The following is a 19242-nucleotide window of genomic DNA, read 5'->3' as shown; positions in this document are numbered from 1 at the left end:
CCTGACTGTAGCTTTCCATATCAGACATGATTAATATTGCTTTTTAGTGAGGTTAGCCTTGTGGTTAGTTGATCCAAAGTAATAGCAGCACTCCAAGTGTAATTACTATACTTTGATACTCACCGCTGTACACCAGTTTTAGGCAGAATTATAGGCAGTACCCTTTGGGAACACTACACACAATTAGGACTACAAGTGGCAATACCAATTCACCTTTGGTACAAGCCTGTATTACACAGTAAAGTGGTAGCAATGGCTGAGTGTTGGGGAGAATTCTCATCTATGGCTAATTTCTCTCACCTAGTGAGTCCCCCAGCAGCTTTGCTGGACTTCTGGAGTTTATTTTCTTTCCACTTGGTAAGAGTGAGAGCTTTTCCCCTCCTCTTACCTGTGTTTTGCTATGAGTTTTCACCTGTTTTTGTGATTGTAGACTCTGAAGTACACCACTTCAATAGCCCTCTTCTTTTTGTGTGTCACACAGCACCTTCAGTGCCGAGACACAGGGTTGTCTTTGAGACTTCCCTCGACTCCATTTTTGAGGCGACTACCGTCCCCCAGGAAAGGGTAAAGTTACTGTAACGCTCACCTGATTCCCGTAGAGGCGCCGGTCTTGACTGGGCGTATACCGTGTCTTCAAAGGTGATGTGTAACACACAGCTGGCTCTTTGGGCTGGACCTCTGTGCACTGTATGCCTGGCTCGGAGGGTAAGATGTCTGCAGATAGAAAATATGGGATTAATGAACTGGGTTGTTGAATGTCTCTCTCTTCTTCCCTTTCTCTTCTCCTGTAGAACCCCAAAGGTTAACGCTCTCACCTCAGGTAAGTGAACGCCGTGCTCTCCATCTGCCTCGAGGCAGGGTGCTGTAACCAGTTTCTTCACTGGATAAGGGGAGCAGGCCTCTTGACTTCAGAGGACTGCTGTCCGTCGTTTACTGCACGAACGGTAAGTTTCGAGTAATGCTAATGTCTTTAAAGTCTTTAGTAATGATGTCTCTTGTTTTGCAGGGTTCCGGCAATGGCGGATGACGGGCTGCAGTGAGTTGAAGATGGAGCCCGTGTGATGAATAGAAGCGCCTGGAAGCACGTAAGTAAGCGCTTGTTGCCTGCTTCACGAAGCGCTCTAGCTGTCTTTTATTTTGCAGGTACAAGTTCGGAGCGGCTGCCGGGTGCCGGAATACCCACTGGGTTAGATGTGGAAAGGAGTAATGGCACATGAGTATTAAAGTTCCCCAATGTCTTTAAACGCACCTTGTTTTGTCTTTCAGATGCGGGATGCAGCGCCGAAGGCCTCCGGAGCGTGCGAAGAGTTGGTAAGCTTTTGTCTTTCAGATGCCGGAATGCAGTGTGAAGACCTCCGAAGCGCACGAAGAGTAGGTAAGCCTTTGTCTTTCAGATGCCAAAATGCAGCACGAGGCGTTGGTGACAGCCGATGGACCGGGTAAGTGAAAAGCTGTCACTGAAGACCGTAATGCTAACCTGTTCTTTCTTGTCTTTATAGGTGTTGCTGAACACTGGATTCAGGATGGTAAGCCCTTTTTCCTTAGGCCCAGGATCAGATGCAGAAGACACGATGAGCGTCCTGCTGCTGAGGATGCAGAATAACGCAAAGCAAGATTCATCCATCGGGTGTGGTTTAAATAGCCTCCAGTAGTGCTTAGGTGTCTCCTTCCACAGCCACGCCTAGGCAAGAAAAGAGTTCCTGTTTTCCAGAAGAGTTCCAGTGTTCTGAATCTAGGGAGTGGCTCCTGCCCCACCCAACAGGAAAAGTAGTTCCAAACAGAAGAGGATCAGAGGCTCAACTGGCAGGCAAGTAAGCAGCATGGTCTGCTGCAGGTAAGTCCACCCAAACATTATGAGCCCGGCGCTTCCAGCGCTGGGACTGGGCATATTTATGAGCCTGGTGCCACTGGCGCCAGGACTGGGTCCAAAAGGTCCCAATTGGGACTGGTTGGCACTCGGAACCTGGGTTATGGATCTGCTTCCAAGGGAGTTGGGAAAACCCTGACCTTTTGGAAGCAGAGATCATGACAGTTACCATTAACTTTACTTAGTCAATCTACCACAGATCCAGTACACCCCATCTTTCATGGAGTAATGGAAAGGGTTAACTCGTATCCCTTTTTATCTGTACCTCCTAGAGCATTGTTTCGCTCTTTTAACATTTAGACTTGGCTGGTGGCAGTGGTATCTACCCTAACTTTTCTACCGCGATTTTATTAGATAAACGTGGTACTGTTCTTGGCTACTATACTAGCCTCGAACATAAACCCGCTTGACCAAATAGTCTTTCTTTTGGCTCCAGTTGCGTTTATTCGCCATTTCTTTTTGTTGAAGTCCTTCTTGTGTTTTACTAGGCGCTGCAAACTAGGTTCGCCTTCTTTGTTCACTGTCTTTTGGCGGGCTTCTGCTCAGAAGGCCTCCTCAAGGCGCCTGGGTGTCTAGGTGGGCTTAATGTGAGGGAGGGGTGTAGTCACCCCCTGCACAGGGTACCCTAGGAAACCCAAGTCCCACTTTGTCATGATTGGTCAGGGTAGTTGTCCGGGCTGGACAACCCCCTTGCTGGTAGATTGACAGCCAGGCTGTGTGAATGGGGGCTTTTTGCATAAAAGGCAGGTCTCTTGGGCTAGAAGTCAGAGAGTCACCACTGGAACTACAAGGAACCGAAGAGAAGCGGAGAGAATGACAGCTGCTGCAACTACCACGTCCCAGTGAAGCCCTGCTGCAGTCCTGAGCTATCTTCCCTTCGACGACTCAGAGAAGATCCAGTCCGGAGTCTTCCTCCTCTTGTGCTCGGTGGGGATAACCAGTTCATCTTCCAAAGGATCCTCTTCCTTGGTCGAAATCGCTGCACGTTGCTGTAGTGGTCCGGATAGCCACCTGAAGAGCCTCTCCTGTTTTTAAGGCCTGCACCTTTTATTCCTCGTCGCTGCTGCCGGCTTCATCCCTGTGTGGTGCAGACCCCCTTCAGGTGCGGGAAACCACGGAACGGTGCACTGAAGAAAGGATGGAGGTCTATGTGGAAAGAAGGGGGAATCAGGGCGTGCGCACCCAGGGGGCACGAAGCTACTCCCTCACAGAACAACCACCCAAGAGATCGAACATGGCTAGACCAGAACACTTAAAGTTACTACAGTTAAACATCAACAGGCTTAACTCGCCTCTCAAGAGGAAAAAAGTGGAGGGATACCTGAGGAGAGAAGCCCCACACATAGTCCCGGTGCAAGAAACCCATATACAAACGCTGGATACTCACAGGATTAAAGTTTGGGGGTACAAGAGATTTTTTCAGGCCACACAACCCTGTAAAAGAGGGTGAGTCCTCATAGCGTTGAAAGATGGGCTCGACCTATGTGTAAAGGGAGTTGATAAGGACAACCAAGGCAGCTATCTGGCAGTTGTATTGGAAGGAAGGGGGAGGCCTACTTGGTAGCAACCCTCTACGCCTCAAACTCAGGCCAAGACACCTACATACACAAAGCGCTTACTCGCCTAGAAAAGTTTGCGAAAGCTCTCATAATTGTCACAGGAGACTTCAACCTGGTCTGGGACGCTGTTAAAGACAGGAGCACGAATCTCCGGGACCCGCCGGTGCTACCCTCCGGGGACCTAAAGCAGAACATAAAAGAGCTAGCCCTAGTGGATGCTTGGAGGTTTATGCACGGCGACCGGGAAGAATACACCTTTTACTCCCATGCCCACAGTTCTCACTCTAGGATCGACGATATATGGCTATCCAGCGTGCTGATGGGCAAGGCTACGGCCCTAACCCTAGGAGCCACTACCCTTACCGATCATACCCCAATAACCTTAGAACTGAAAAGGAACAGCGGGCCACCAGGGCTCTGGAATTGGAGCTACCCGGCCCAGCTGTTCAACTACATAACGCTAGCGCAAGAAGTGGAGGAGATAGAAAGTTTCACCGTGACCAACAAAATCAGGGACACCACCTGGCACACCTGGTGGGACGCACTTAAAGTGACACTAAGAGGTAAAATCATAGCCATAAAAGCAAGAGACACAAGAGAACTGAGGTTGGAGGAAGCCCGATTAGAAATGAAATAAGAGATAACGAGCAAAATGGGTCCGAAACAGACCCCCGCTGCCAAAAGAGAATATAGGGCGATAAGGGGGCCACTAGATATGATTCAAACCAGAGTGGCGGAACACAACCTGCTGCACCTTAAGCAGAAGTTTTACGTTAAAGACAACAAATCGGACCGCCTATTAGCCAAAAAGTTGAGGAAATAAGAAAGGGACAGAACAATCCTGAAAATCAAGCAACAAGGAGATCGGAAGAGCACCAAGACCGAAGACAGAGAGGCAGTTTGTGAAATACTACTCCACTCTGTATGGCTCTGATTGCCCATCTTTAGAGAACTAGGAAGCCTACCTGAGCGAGGTAGTCTTGCATCACCTATCTGGAGAAGAAAGTGAAATCCTGGTAGGGGATATCGGGAGGGATGAGGTTAGGGGCACCGTAAAACGCACTACCAACCAGCAAGTCCCCGTGCCCGATGGTTACATAGCAGAGCTTTACAAACTACACAAGGAAACACTTATACCACACCTTGTGAACCTGTTCAACCACATAGGGCAGTCCACAACATTACCAAAATCAATGGAAGAAGCCAAGGTGATATTCATCCCAAAAAAAGGTCAAGACCCCACCGAATGCGGGTCATACCGTCCCATCACCTTAATAAATGTGGAGGCGAAAATCCACACTAAAATCCTGGCCAGCAGACTCGAGGCGATCCTCCCCAAACTTTTCCAAGTGGACCAGTCAGGCTTCGTTAAAGGAAGGCAGACTGGAGACAACATAATAATTGCTCATCTAATCTAAACGGCCCAGAAGAGAGGAATCCCCGCCCTTCTCCTGGCCATAGATGCTGAGAAAGCTTTTGATCAGGTGGATTGGGGATTCCTCTTCGCAACAATGGCAAAGATGGTCTTCAGCCCGTGCTTTTTAGGGAGAGTTAGAGCAAGCTATCAACACCCTCTCCTCCGACTTGCAATAAATATGCACATCTTGGACCTGATTCAAGTGGAGAGGAGCACCAAACAGGGTTGTCCACTGTCCCCCATCTTGTATGCCCTACATCTAGAACCCTTCCTGGCGGCCATAAGGGATAACAACATAGCGGGAATACCCTTTGGGGGGAGCTCACATAAACTTGCTGCCTTTGCGGACGACTTGATTCGATTCTGTCAATAACCCAACCAGACCACCTCCCTGGCGGTAGCACAAAAGGAGAGACCGCTTCGGGCCGTCGCAGGGCTAAAGGTAAATATAACTAAGTCTGAAATATTGAACCTTACTGTAACAGCCTTGGAAGAACAAAACCTGAAACATTCCTACCATTACAGATGGGTGGGCAACTCCATAACTTATCTAGGGGGAAGCTGACCAAATCAGTGAGCGGTCTGTATCGCGCTAATTATCCGCCCCTCCTGGAGAGACTAAAGACAAAGCTGATTGACTGGGGACCACTAGCTATATCTTGGCTGGGCCGCATCAACGTCCTGAAAATGCTAGTACTCCCACAAACCATCTATCACTTCACATCTTTCTCGATCCACATACCACCCTGCTTCTTTAAAAAAATCTCCACAAAGTAACAGATAAATTCCTCTGGGACAATAAACCCCTAAGAGTGGCGGCAAAATTAATAAGGAGTCCTGTAGCTTTGGGAGGACTGGGCGCTCCAGCTTTCAGGGCATACTACATTGCTGCCCAAATAAGGGTCACTAGAGACTGGCAAATAGATAACAGAGGGAAAATATGGAGGCCCATGGACAGGGTAGTAGTGGGGGCAGCATTGGAGGAAATCCTATCGAAGCCAAGGGCGGACAGACCAGCACAAATGCACGCCAGCCTGATTCTAGAAACAGTGGGCAAGGCATGGGACTCCGAAGTGAAAATAGCTTGCGTTACCTCCTTCCCCTCGCCTTATACGCCACTCTTCGGCAACCCTCAATTTACCCCTGGCCACAATATGTCCACGTTCCACCCTTGGCAACAAGGGGGGTGCCTCAGAGTTAGGGACACATACGCCGGAAACCAGATAAAAACTTTAGAACAATGCAAAGCAGACTTTGGCCTGGGGGAAAATCAAAGGTACCCCTACATCCAATTAAGACATTGGTTGGCACACCCGGACATGAAACACGCAGGGACCCGGAACCTCATGCTATTCGAGAAATATTTGGACAATAACGCAGGGGAGAGGAAGGTGGAGGCGAACATTGATAAACTAAGTAAAGAGGGGGAGCCACCACCGGACAGACTAAACATGGGGAAATGGGAGGACGACGCAGGGGTCGCAATCGACTCATCCGAATGGGTAAAGCTATGGGGGCAGATACCAAGACTGACGAGATCGATACAAATTAGAGAGGTCTGGATGAAGCGGATGGTGCAGTGGCACCTAACCCAGGTCAGACTCCATAGGCTATACCCAAAGGTGTCGCAACTACGCTGGAGGGAGTGCAGACAGATAGGCACTTGGAACCACATATGGTGGAACTGCCAAAAACTTGTCTGCTATTGGCAGACCATTCACTCTGTAAACAAGCAGGTGGTGGGAGTGAAGTGTGAGGCAAACTGGGGGCTGGCCATTATAGGGCTAAAAGGGACCTAGGTGGAAATCCGGATAAAAGCACACCGGAAACTCTACATCATTTTGATGATGGCGGCAGCACTGGTCCTGGCTCGGAAGTGGAAATCCGCACAAGTCCCCTTAGACCATGAATGGATCGAAAAAATATGGTCGCTGCTCGCAATGGAATGGCTATCATACTCACTACAAGGCTACCATGTCAACTTTAACTCAGAATGGTCAACGCTGCTGAAGTATCTTAAGGATGGTGCACTCCGAGCATGGTGTCCCAGAGCCATGTCCCTCCTCGGAATAACTGCTAACCCGGAGGACGAAGACTTGTAAAAAGAAGCAGAAACAAGGGTCCCACCAAACAAAGGGGCGAGAACTTAAGTTGATGTAGTAACCCCAGCCCAACACCAAAACTTCCAGGAACTGTTCCGAGACACGGGGGCAGAGGTCGGGGGGAAAAGTTTCTTGTAATGCTGTTAACTTTGAAAATGTCTAATAAAAATGTACTGATAAAAATAATAATAATACACCCGTGAACATTGTGTCAACAAGAGTGAACCCGGTCGAGGGTTGTCCACAGTAGGAAGTTATTTAAAAGGACATTTGAATATTACAAGCAATATCTGAGAGGCCGTAGTGAACCCGACAGAGGGAGGCTCAAGTTGCAAGAGGGATCAGAGCTCGGCAGAAGAAGATCCACAGGGTGAAGAGCAATCGCCCAAGGTGCAGGAGTACAGAAGGAACTTTTTGGTTGTTAGTTTGTTACTTTGAATCAGCAGACCTAAGGCAAGAGACTTTTTGGCAAGAAGGAGACTTAGCCTGTTAGGGAGAATTCTCCAAAATGGCTAATTTCCCTTGCCTATTGAGTCCCTCAGCAGCTTTGCTGGATTTCTGGGATTTACTTTTCTCACTTGGTAAAAGTGTGAGCCTTTTATCCCACTCTTACATGTGTTTTGCTGTGTGTTTTTCCTTTTTGTGTGATCTTGGGCTATGGAGCCTCACCTACTACATGTGCATCATCTTTTTACTGTGTGTTACACAGCACCTTCAGTGCAGTGACACAGGGATGTCTTTCAGACTTCACTGACTCAATTTTTCTGGGACTGACTACTTTCTCCCAGAAACATGTAAAGTTGCCATTAACTTTATATAGTCTCTTTAAACCACAGAGCCAATACACCCCATCTTACATGCAGTATTGGAAAGGGTTAATCTTTAACCCTTTTTGCCTTTGTTTCTTGGAGCACTGTTTTGCTCCCTTTCCATTAAGACGTGGCTGGTGGCAGTGGTAACTACCCTATTTTTCATACCGCGGTTATCTTAAATAACCATGGTATTGTTTTAGGCTATTTTAGTAGCTTCGAACTTAAATCCGTTTGAACATATTGTTTTTAATATCGTTCTGTCTGGGTTTAGTCGCCATTTCTTTTTGGAAAAGTCTTTCTCGCGTTCGTCTCTTCGCGCCAAACCAGGTTTGGTTCCTTTGTTCACCGTCTTTTCGCAGGCTTCAGCACAGAAGCCCTCCTTTAGGCGCCTGAAAGTCTGGGTAGGCAGGATGTAAGGGAGGGGTCTTAGGACCCCTGCCATGGGTTCACTTTGTAACCCAAGTCACACTGCTGTTTGATTGGCTAGGTGACTGTCCGGCAAGGACAGCCACGCTGCTGTGCGATTGACAGCCAGGCTGTGTGAATGGGGGAAAACTGCATAAAAAGCAGGTCTCTGGGTCTGGAAGAGCAGAGTCGCCACTGGAAGGAAAGAACCGACGAGGAGCTGACAGAAGAGGACCCCTACCACAACTGAACCACCCGGTGAAACCCTGCTGCAGATCCGAATCGTCAGGATCCATCGACAGAGAAGATCCTCCAGAAACTTCCTTCCCTGGAGCTGGTGGGACCAACCAGTTTGCCCAAACTGCAAGCCAGGACTCCCTCCTCTGGTCGAATTTGCTGTACAGAGCTACAGTGGGCCGGATAGCCAGGAAGGTCGGACCCTGCTTGGGTTTTAAGGAGCGCACCTTTTATTTGTTGCGTTGCTCTGCTGCTGGTTTCCTCCCTGTGGAGTGCAGGGCCCTCCAGTCTTCCAACTTCTTGTCAGTCCGACAGGCGCTTCAGGAACCGTGAGCCTGCAGGAACTACCAGGAACGTCCGCCTCAGCTACAGCCTCTTTTCCATTAAAGGTACTATTCAAAATCTGGTTGTTCGTTTCGATCAGCCACGGTGAGTGTGTGTGAAATCTTTCTCCAATCGGAGGGCCTGTCCTTCTCTTCTCTTTGAACTCACTTTTCTGCCAACCAACTTCGTCCGGAACCCTTGGCAAAGACTTAATCGCGAACTCCCCTGAACCGTGTGATCTTGAGCAAAAGACTTTTGCCCTATTGACTTTGGCCCCAAGCCTATTTGATTTGATCCTATCACTGGAGTTCCTCTTTCTAGATTGCCCTGCTTACTTACCTGTTGGTACTGCTTCCTTTCTGCCTAATTTTGTGTTTTCCTCCCTTTTAAATTAACAGAGTGCCATTTTGCTCCCACTTCATTTTGTGAGCTTAACTTGTCTGGAAACTATTGGGAGTGGTGTGGTGTATTAAGTGTGATTTTTTAACTGCTTTACTTTAGTGAAATATTATACAACTAAAAAGTAAATAAATGTATATTCTTTTACTTGGAAATCTTGAGTCAGTGTGTGTTTGAATCATAGTAACTGCTGTCCTTTGTGTAACTATCTGATACCGCTCACTTGCTCTTGAGATAATCCTGGCTGCTCAGTGTTAGGCAGAATCCTGTGCAGTGCCCTTAGGGACCACTACACAGAATTAAGACTACAGGTGCCGATACAAGTTAACCTTTGGTACAAGCCTGTACTACTATGTCAGAGTGGTAGCAGTGGCTGAGCAGCCAGGCTTATCTCAAGAGTATATGAGCAGTAGCAGAGATTACACAAAGGGACCACAATTACTGTGACTCAAGCAAACACCGACTCAAGGTTTCAGGTAAAAAAATGTATCTACATTTATTTTTAAACCATTTGTTATAAACACAACACTTCTATTAAACTCAAATAAAAACCACACGTTAAATATACTACAGCTAACCAATTCACTTTGTATAGTAAGTCTCAAGGTAAGTACCCTGTGTTGAATGAACCGGTGTTACGAACAAAACATGTTACCGTGAATACGATTGCGATCACTTTTTGACAGTTCGCTCTACTAAATAAACACGTATCCGTGACATGAAATGCTACCGGGGCAAAAACACACTTAGCACCTGAGATACCCAGAGGGAGTTGGAGGCAAAAATCACAGGCAATATTTTGGTTAGGCAGGCAGAATCAAGAAACACTCAGACAGGAGTTCAAAAGTCAAAGGGCCAGAGCCAGGGTTGAAAGACACCGGGGCCTGTTGCCGAAGATCAAACAGTCAGACAGTTCACGATTCAACGTAGCCAAAAGTACTTCGATATTGTCAATGTTCGGAAGCAAAAGTTATAAGAAGGAGGGAAGACCAGGGCAAGCCTTGGAAATGAAGAAAAGGGATTCACCCAGTTTCCTCAAGTAGAACACAGTACCTTGTTCCAATGGTGCAGCTGGTGCCCTGGCAGTTGTTCCTGTTCCTTCCTTTCTTCAGTGCACTGTTTCTTCCTTCCTGTTCCTTCTCCCCCCCCTTCTGCCCTATCCCCCCCGCCCCCATCACCTAACCCGGGTGGGCCCAGCTGGCTCTCAGCCCCCCTTCCCATATTGTGGAAGTACTGGAAGAGCTGGACCCTGGTAGATGACCAGCTTGTCCTTACGTGGGATCTCCCAATCCCATTACAACCAGCCACCCCCACCCCCCTCGGGTTGAATCATATCCTTTACTTGTCGCTCAAGCTCATGATTTATCTAAGTGTGTGCCCTCCCCATGGAAGTTGTAGCTGTAGAGAGCATGACCCTGTTTTTGGGTCATTTGCCACTTTCATCTGTGTGCCCCGGTTGGGCTGGGACTGAGATGGGTGGCAAGGGCCCACGGATGGGTTGTTTCCCCCCTTTTTTCTGGATTCGACCGGCGTCCATTCCCATGTTCCCCGGGCAATAGGTTGGCCGATGGTGAGGGGATTGATGGTGAGGGGATTGGTAGTTGAGGATCCTCTTCGCGTTACCCAGTATAGCTGCCGCTTGCTCGTAAGTTGTTATTTTGTGGTGGTTACCCTGCCAGATTAAGCTCTGAGCGAATGGGTGCAGCCACCTGTATCGCACTAGTTTCTCCCTCAGGTGGGCCAGTATCGGGACCATGCGCTTCTTGTTTAGGGTGGTCTGGGATAGGTCTTGGTAAAGGTATATTTCTGTGCCGTTGTAAGTGATTTGCTTTGTCTTTCTGGCCTTTTCTAAAATGTGTTCTTTCAGGGTGTAGTTGTGAAACTCCACTGTTAGGGCGAATTCTCTGATAAAGCTAATTTCCCAAACCTAGTGAGTCCCCCAGCAGCTTTGCTGGATTTTTGGGGTTTGTTTTTTTCTCCTGCTACGAGTGAGACTCTTTTACTCCCACTCTTAGTCATGATTTGAGGTATGTCCTTGACTTGTTATGTGCTTATGGGCTATGGGGTTTCTTTCTTACTCCATAGGGTATCATTTGTTTTTCTGTATGTGTGGTACAAAGCACCCTCAGTGCAGAACCACAGGGGTGTCACAGTGACCCCCAAAAATAGACTCCATACCCTGGGACTGACTGTCTCCCAGGGCATGTAAAGTCACCATTGGCTTTACTAGTCCAAAATTGTGAACAGAACCAGTACAAACCATCATATTGTGGAAGTACTGGTAAGGGGTAATTCGATTGCCCCTGGGTCTGTTTTCGAGGGGGCACTGTCCCGTCCCCCATCGTCGAGTTTCTGGCTGGTGGCCGTGGTAATCACGCGAAATATTCCTCCGGGATATTCTCTATGGGATTTTCCCACCCATTTCAAACGCACCCCTTTTTGGTGCAATGTTAAAGATACCGCCGGTTTAATTATTTAATTTTTAATTTTTGCCAGAACTCTTTTTTAAAATGGCATTTGTGTCCGTTTCTGTAACTCTGACCAAGGTCGAGCCTTTGTTCCACTTTTTTGGCGGGCTTCTCCACAGAAGCCCTCCAAATGGTGCCACTCTGTCTGGGTTCCACAGGAAGGGTGGAGGGGGAATTGGCACCCTGGACTGCGTTGCCTTATCAACCCAAGTCGCACTCTACTCTGATTGGCCCAGTGGTGAGCCGCCCGGCTCACCACTTAGCATGTCTGATTGACAGCTAGGCTAATGAATGGGGGTTTTTATGCATAAAAGCCGGGCCTTTGGGACTGGAACTTCAGAAGTCGCCCCAGGACCTAAGAATCCGAAGAAGGAAGAAGCTGAGCCACCTGCAACCGACGACACCACCGGTGAAGCCCTGCTGCAACAAATTCACCACTTTCCCAACGACAAGAGAAGATCTTCTGCTGGAGAGTCTTCTCCCTTTGAGCTGGTAGGACCAACCAGTTCACCCTTTTTCGCTTCCAAAGACGTCACTTGGTCGAATCGGCCATGCCAAGCACCCCGGTGGCCGGATAGCCAAGCTCACCACTTTTGCCGCGAATAAAAGGACCACACCTTTTAAATCGGGAACTCTGCAGCTGGTTTCATCCCTGTGCAGTGTAACGACTCCACGTTTCCTCCTCGACAAGATCTTCTCCTCCCCTGGTCGGAACCGCAAACCTCAACCACTCCCAGGAACAACTGCCCCCGCTGGAGCTTCCTTTCTCTTTAAGGTACTGTGTCCTGCATGGCCTCCGTTTCTACAGATTGCTAAAGGTGACCCTTAAATCCTTGGCTTATGAACTGGGTTGGCGCCAGGCCTTCCAACTATATCTTTTGACTCACCCAACCTCTTTTGAACACTCTGCAAAGACTTTCAGTGCATTTTAAACCGTGTGATCCTGGGCACATTTCGCTTGGCTCCATTTAAAGTGGGCCTGGCCTATGAACTTTGGCTCTACAGAATAACCTGCCTTTCTCCCCTTGCTCTGAACTCTTAAGTGTTGGGAACTGTTTTATTTTATGCTCTGCCTTTTCTCTCCCTTTTTAACCTAAACTATTGGAGTGCCATCTAGGTTAAGCACTCGCTTCTGTCTCAACAAATAGTTGCGCTTTAACCCTGAGTTGTATGATAGTTATCAAGGGAGGTGTGTATACTTACCTGACTGTGTTATAGATTACTTTTCATTGAGAGTGCTAGTGTATTGCCTAAAGTGTGTTTTAAATAAATAACTATATACTTTTTATACAAAGCTCTGGTCAGTGTTTGTTTGCTCTACTGTGTTTTGACCCTATTGTGTATACTCTGCATACTGCCCTACTCTTCTTGAGAGAAGTCTGACTGCTCAGACACAGTTACCAGGTAAATCTGGGTGGTGCAGACTGCTACCAATTGTGTTTACTGCTGCTACTGTAGTCTCCAAAGATTGATTTCATGACTTGAGTCAGATCCTGGTCTTGGGTGGTCTCCGGCATGCATTTGACCTGTATATTGGATCGCCTGGACCGGTTTTCAAGGTTTTCGTCCCTTAGCTCGAGGTTATGGGTTGCTACTGCCAGGGTTTCCAAGAGGGTGCCCGCTTTCCGTGCATCCTCTGTTAACTCTTGGATGGCCTTTTCATTGGTGTCTACCCTCTCTTCAATCTTATTAATGTCCATTCTTATTTCTTGTATCCCTTCGGCCAGGTCTTCTCTTAGGGTGTCCATTTGATTTTGCTCTGTGTCAGTGATTTTCTCTACTATTTCTCTTAGTAGACTTTTAAGTGAGGCGTGGGTCACAGGTCTTTCTTGGTCCTCCTGCCCGTTGTCCGTGCCAGATTCAGCTCCCCAATCCTTAGCATTGTTCCCCCCCATTGTGTCTGCTTCCCTGGCCCAAAAATACACAAGGGTTCCTTCCTGCGTTTTCTTTGCCATTTTAGGGGAGTGGGGGGAGACTAGCGTGTCCTTATTCCCGTGGGAGGTTGGTTCGTGCAGTAGCTCCTGGGGTGATCCGGCAACTACTATTGGGTTCGCGGGTAGCGATGTCTTGTGGACTGCGATAATGAAGGAACCCCTGTGTCATCTGGGGTTTCGCTTTGTTGGGGGGCCCTCCTGAGTGCCTTAGTGCACTACGTGGGCCCCCAGGCGTGCTCTGTATGGAGACTCCAACCGCTCTCCTCGGAAGTATGGCCCTGCTGAATGTCCGAGTCCGGCTTCCTCGCTGGGGGGTTCTCCTCAGGCTCTCCGCTCAGGCATGCGGTGGACTGCAGTGTGGTTGTCGGAGCCCACCTTTTGAGCGCTCCAAGGGGGTTTTTGCGCCCACCCACCCAGTTGCGTACCAGCTCTTGTGGCACTGGTGGCCCAGCCGCTTGTCAGGTGGGGAGGGTCCCTGTGTGATGCAGGGTCCTCCCGGATGGGTAGGAGGTGGGCCTCCCCTAGTGCTGTGTGGTAGGGCTTGTAGGGTTTCCTGACTGGGCACTCCTGGGTGGTTGGGCCTAGGTGCAGAGGGTAGTCTCTGGGGTGGGGAGCTCCTCACTGATCGAGGATCCCGGTCCCAGATTCCGTGTCCTATGTGTCCGACGGGCTGACCTCGCCAGTTGGGTGTTTTGACAGGGCCTTCCGTGCTGTAGGGAGGCCCGGGCGTTTGTGCGGAGGAAGGAGGTTGAAGGGCCCGGTCTAGGCCAGACCTGTGTATTATTCCCCCGTCAAGGTGGGGGTGTTCTCCCCTTTCTGCCCTTGGCACCCCCTCAGCACTTACTTGTTGTCCGTGAGTCTCTGCGAGTTTGATATTGGCCCTCGTGGGTCTTGCTGACAGATGTAGCACTCTTATGTAATCACCAGCGGGAGGAGTAGCCGGGGCGGGCTCGTTCGCTGGTATCAACTCTGCTTTGAGTTGCTTTACCCCCTCTGCGTGTTGGGTGTGTGTAGAGGGCCCCTTCCCAGAGGTTCTTGGCTGGGATCGACCGTAGTTTGCTTAGTTGGAGGAGGAATCTCTCCCCTGCTGGGCCCGAACAGTTGTTGTTGGTTGGCCTGGGATGGGGGGTGAGGGGGATCTTGGTGCCTTCCCTTTCCGATGGGTGTTCCTCCGGAAGGTCACGGTGGTCGCTGGCAGCGGCCGCTGTTGTCTGTATGGCTTGTGTGCCCCCTTGTCCTGGGGGAGGGCTGGGTCCGCGGCGGCCCACTGGTGTTTTCACGAGGCGAGAGAGGCCTGTGCGGTGGACCCGCGGGGGAGCCCCCGCCACTCCCCGTGGTGAACTTGCTGCTTTTCTGGTGGCTCTGGGGATGCGGGGCTCACCTGGCAGCACCAAGTCTCCGATTCTTCTTTAGGCTGTGGCGCGGAACAGGTCCCCTCCATTCGTTGTCGTTTGCCAGGAGGGAGGGAATTAGTGGGCAAAGAGGGGCTCCTCGTCTACGGTCTCCGTTTGTGGTGGATTGACGGAGTGGAGGGTCGAGTCGATCCCTGCAGTTGCAGCGGAGGAGGTTATTTTAGGGAGTCGCTTCATGGTCGGCGGCTCTGCGTTCTTCGGTGCAGGTTCCATCGTGGGAGGGACCCGAGGTAGTAGCTCGTCGGGGTAGTAGTGCTCCGCTGATCCCATCCCCGACTCCCTCCTAGGTAGCACTACGTGGGGAGTTCTGCCCACCCTGTGTCGTTATGAGCAGTTGGCAAGCAGGGCGAGGGTCCTCCTTCGCGTGCTGTTGGACTCCCCACCTGGTGTGTCGAGGAGGTCCCTCGGTCACGATACTCCATATGTGCTGCCTGTCCCGGTTCCTGGGGTGTCGGGACCGGAGCTTCTGCCGCCCAAGGACTCTTCCTGTCTTTAAGCAATATGTCCTCGGCTGTGGGTCCTGGGGAAGGCTTGCTCTGCTGCCTGTGAGCTACTTATGCTGCTTCTGACGGGAGCTTGGGGGAGGTGCTACCCACCCAAACGCAGCCATCTTCGAATCGGTGTATTATTCTTGATTCACAAACAACAAAGATTCTTTCGTGATCTTGCACCTTGGGCTCTTTAACCTTGGCATCTCCCTTCGCCGGGCTTGGACTCTCCTTGCTAAAATGGGCCTCCTTCTGTCGGGTTCACTACGGCCTTTCTTTAATACAGTTCATGTATTTTGACCACAGTTCACGTATTGCTCAATTTCATCAGAAAGCAAGGTTTTTCTTCTCCTAGCTTTCAGAGACTTTTGATTGTCAAGGGATTTGACGTAACCCTTGAAGCACCACTCCGACTCCTCATGCTACCCTTTCCTAGGGCCTTCAGGTTCCTGCAATTTCAAAAACAAGTCCTGGTCAGTCATTCGAATGAACGCCCACGTGGCACCGGACCCCTATGCACCCGGACCGTAACTGGGCTTTCTTTATAGTTCACGAACAAGTTCTTTGTTCATCAGTTCCCTGCGTCGGGCTCAACACATTTTGGTTTGTGATCAGCTCTTTCTGACTCACCGGCTGTGTGGAACCCGTTGGCTTGTCTCGCCTCTGGCATCAAGGACGGTATCACGGTAGCCAGCATGCCTTCCTGCCTGGGTTATCAATACGGGAGGCCCCAGTGCACCATTGACACCTGTTACTCCACACACCAGCTGTACATCCCACTCTTATATATTCTCTTTAGGGTGCTTCGCAGATCTGGGTTCAAAAGGGCAAGGGGGTCTCCTTCCTTGTCGTCGTTTCAGGTTTCGTCACTTTGCGTCTCCGTTTAAACTGCTGTCCTGGATTAGCTGCTTCCTCATGCAGTTGACCTTACTCGAAGTGTGCTTTCGTGCTCTGTCTTTTATCCCTGTGGGGAAGGTAAAGGGCCATCACTGGAGGGGGGTCCTTGGGGAGTGGAACATCGACGGGGGGGCAGCGGGGTATCCCACTTTTTTGCACAACTTTTCCCCATCCTCTTCCGTAGGACATTCAAAAACACTGCTCCCCCCTTTCTTACACAAACACTTTCGCAAAACACGAAAGACAAACTAACTCCAGAGTTGTTTACCTGATGTGTACCTATACCAGGGTCAGGCAAAGTCAGGCAATTGACCAAAATCACACACACCTGACTGCCCTTTCCTTTTCCTACAGGGATAAAACGGGGAGCAAAAGAGCACAGTACGAGCAATGCAGCCCACACGACAAGACAGCTATCCAGGCCTGGCAGTTCAAGAGGAGGAGAAAGGCAGTGAATATTGAGAGGTGACAAGGAGAGAAACTACCTTGCCCTTTTTGATGCAGACCCGCGAACACTCCGCAGAAGGAATCTTAAGACCGAGGACAATAACCCAAGTGTGTTGCAGCAGGTGCCAATGGTACACGGAGCACGCCTACACTGATAAGCAGGAGTGAGGGAATGGGAAACTCCTGCCAAGGTGGTACCGGCCATGACTATAGATGCAAGGAAAGCCAAGCGGTTCATCACAGCCGGTGATTCGAATGGAAAACCGGTAAGAACCGAACTGTGTTGAATGAATGTCCCAAAGTGGCCCATTTTAAGGAAGTTCAGAGAACTGTAAATTGTAAAAGGGAAAGCCAGATGCAGACAGAACCGGCACCACGGAGGTGCTAACTCTAGAGACTCTGGTCAATCCCTTGCTGAGTAAAATTACAGATCCCAGAAGGCCATACGAGAAAAAAGGCCAAAGTGGTCATCCACGAGGTGTTTTGCTTTTGCTCAGCCACGTGAGGGGATCCCTTACGTATACATTTCCCCGGCCACCGGCAAAACAAGTTATTGGACTTATTAGGTCCTTTATTCATACAAAATGCATATATATATATAAACTTAGGATAAATCTACAGACATACAATCAGATATATAAAAACATAGATATAAATGGCTTCACTGTTAGTAAGGATGCAGAAGACACCTTCATCTTGGCCACTGCAACACTGCTTAGTCCCAGAGCAGGTAGGCGAAGAGATCACTCTTGCTAACGGGGTCTGAGGCACCCCGGGGTCCAAGTTCTAACTAACTTTGCCACACAATGCCCTCTTCTTTATGAGGGCATATCCTTGCCATTCTCGGTTGTGCCTACCCTCGGCCGAACAACAGATCACAAGTGGAAGGGACAAAGAGTGGAAAAAAAACAGTCAGAATTGGAAAAACCCAGCGCCCCTCTCCTCGTATTGATTCCTAGAACCCCCTATCATGCACCCGCAGGACGCCCCAACTCCCTTCCCTTATTCGTCCTTCAGTGGGCAATACAATAACTATTCGCCCCAGCAAGTCCACTCGGCAACAATATTTATGTAGTTACATGACCTTGCGCTGCTTTGGCTCAAGAAATGCTTGTTTGTTTTATTATTATTACAGTGATGAGAGATGACTGTCCATAATGGCTGCGCACCGACGCCATGTTGTTTTATCTCGCATTTCGCACACTCATTACAGGAGGTCAAGCAAAATCCCTGTACTGTTGAGAGCATTTGACCTAATAACTGTAGTGAAAGCTAAGGGAAGTGAATCCTGCATGTTGAAAAATAGCATGTAAACTGTGTTTCGTGGAGATAAGCAAGAGTAAACCCGGCCGAGGGATGCTAATGGAAAGGGGCGAAGTCTAAAAGGCCCATGACAACTTGTTGGTGAAGAGTTGTGCAAGCAAGAAGCATTGCATTTGCGGGTCGGAGCCCAACCGAGGGAGATCCAGGGGTGGAAAGTCACCACCCAAAGCTCATTGAGAAAAGAACTGCTTTGGATAAAGTTGCTGAACTCGACTTGCGAGGTGTCTGCGCTCAGAAGGGGGGGAACGCTAGGGGGAAGCCATCACCCAACATACATTTGGAACAAACTTTTATTTTGTTTAATTGAGACATCAGGCCCTTGAACGCATGAGACTTGAGAGTAAAGAGACTTGGCCCTTGAGAACCTGATAGCTGAAACGGAACATCGACTTGTGCTGGAAAGGCTCAAGTGTGTGCTGTGCTCCAAAGTCCCACCTTGTCCCGTGCTAAAAAAGTGGGGAAGGGAGACCTGGAGGCAATCACATCCCGACTTATTATTTGTGAACACTTTTCTTCTTTATTTTGAATACCCTATCCCACACACTTTGTATTTAGCGTAAGGAATTGGCAATAGGTTTTTCTTAGCATAGGCCCTTTTATTTTGCTACGAAGCCCCTGAGACTGCCTTATTTTCATTTGATGGTTGAAGCTTACTCCCATCTTAGATTCAGGTTTAGTTAAGGCGCTTTCAACCCTGCATTAACAGCTTAATAAACTCCATTGAACTGTGATCACTTGTGTCTGTCTTTACTGTTGCCACCACAAGTTTCTTACACCTGACTCTGCCTGACCCGCTTGTTGGGACATGTCAGGTAAACGGCTCTGGTGTTAGTCCGTTGTCTGTTATAGTGTAAGAAAGTGTTTGCGTGGGAAAATGGGATGGGAGTAGAGCTTCTAAATATCCTACAGGATAGGATGGGGAAAAGGTGTTACAGGGAATGGGATACCGCGTCTCAATCCTCGGTGTCCCACTTCCACTTCCCAAAGACCCCTCGCCCATGTGATCCTCCCTCACTGGTCCATCCCCAAGAACTGCATCCATTAACAATGCCTGTGTCCTGGCAACCTGGACGACAGATCCCCGGGGACTAGTAGGTGAGACACCTTTGAGTTTCTCCCACTACACACCCATGGTACTGAGTAACCCTTTC

Source organism: Ambystoma mexicanum, chromosome 5q (genome assembly GCF_040938575.1).
Source record: "Ambystoma mexicanum isolate Mex_15411 chromosome 5q, UKY_AmexF1_1, whole genome shotgun sequence".
Classification (NCBI taxonomy): Eukaryota; Metazoa; Chordata; class Amphibia; order Caudata; family Ambystomatidae; genus Ambystoma; species Ambystoma mexicanum.
The sequence above is the reverse complement of the archived record's forward strand: the minus strand, read 5'-3'. Positions refer to the sequence as shown.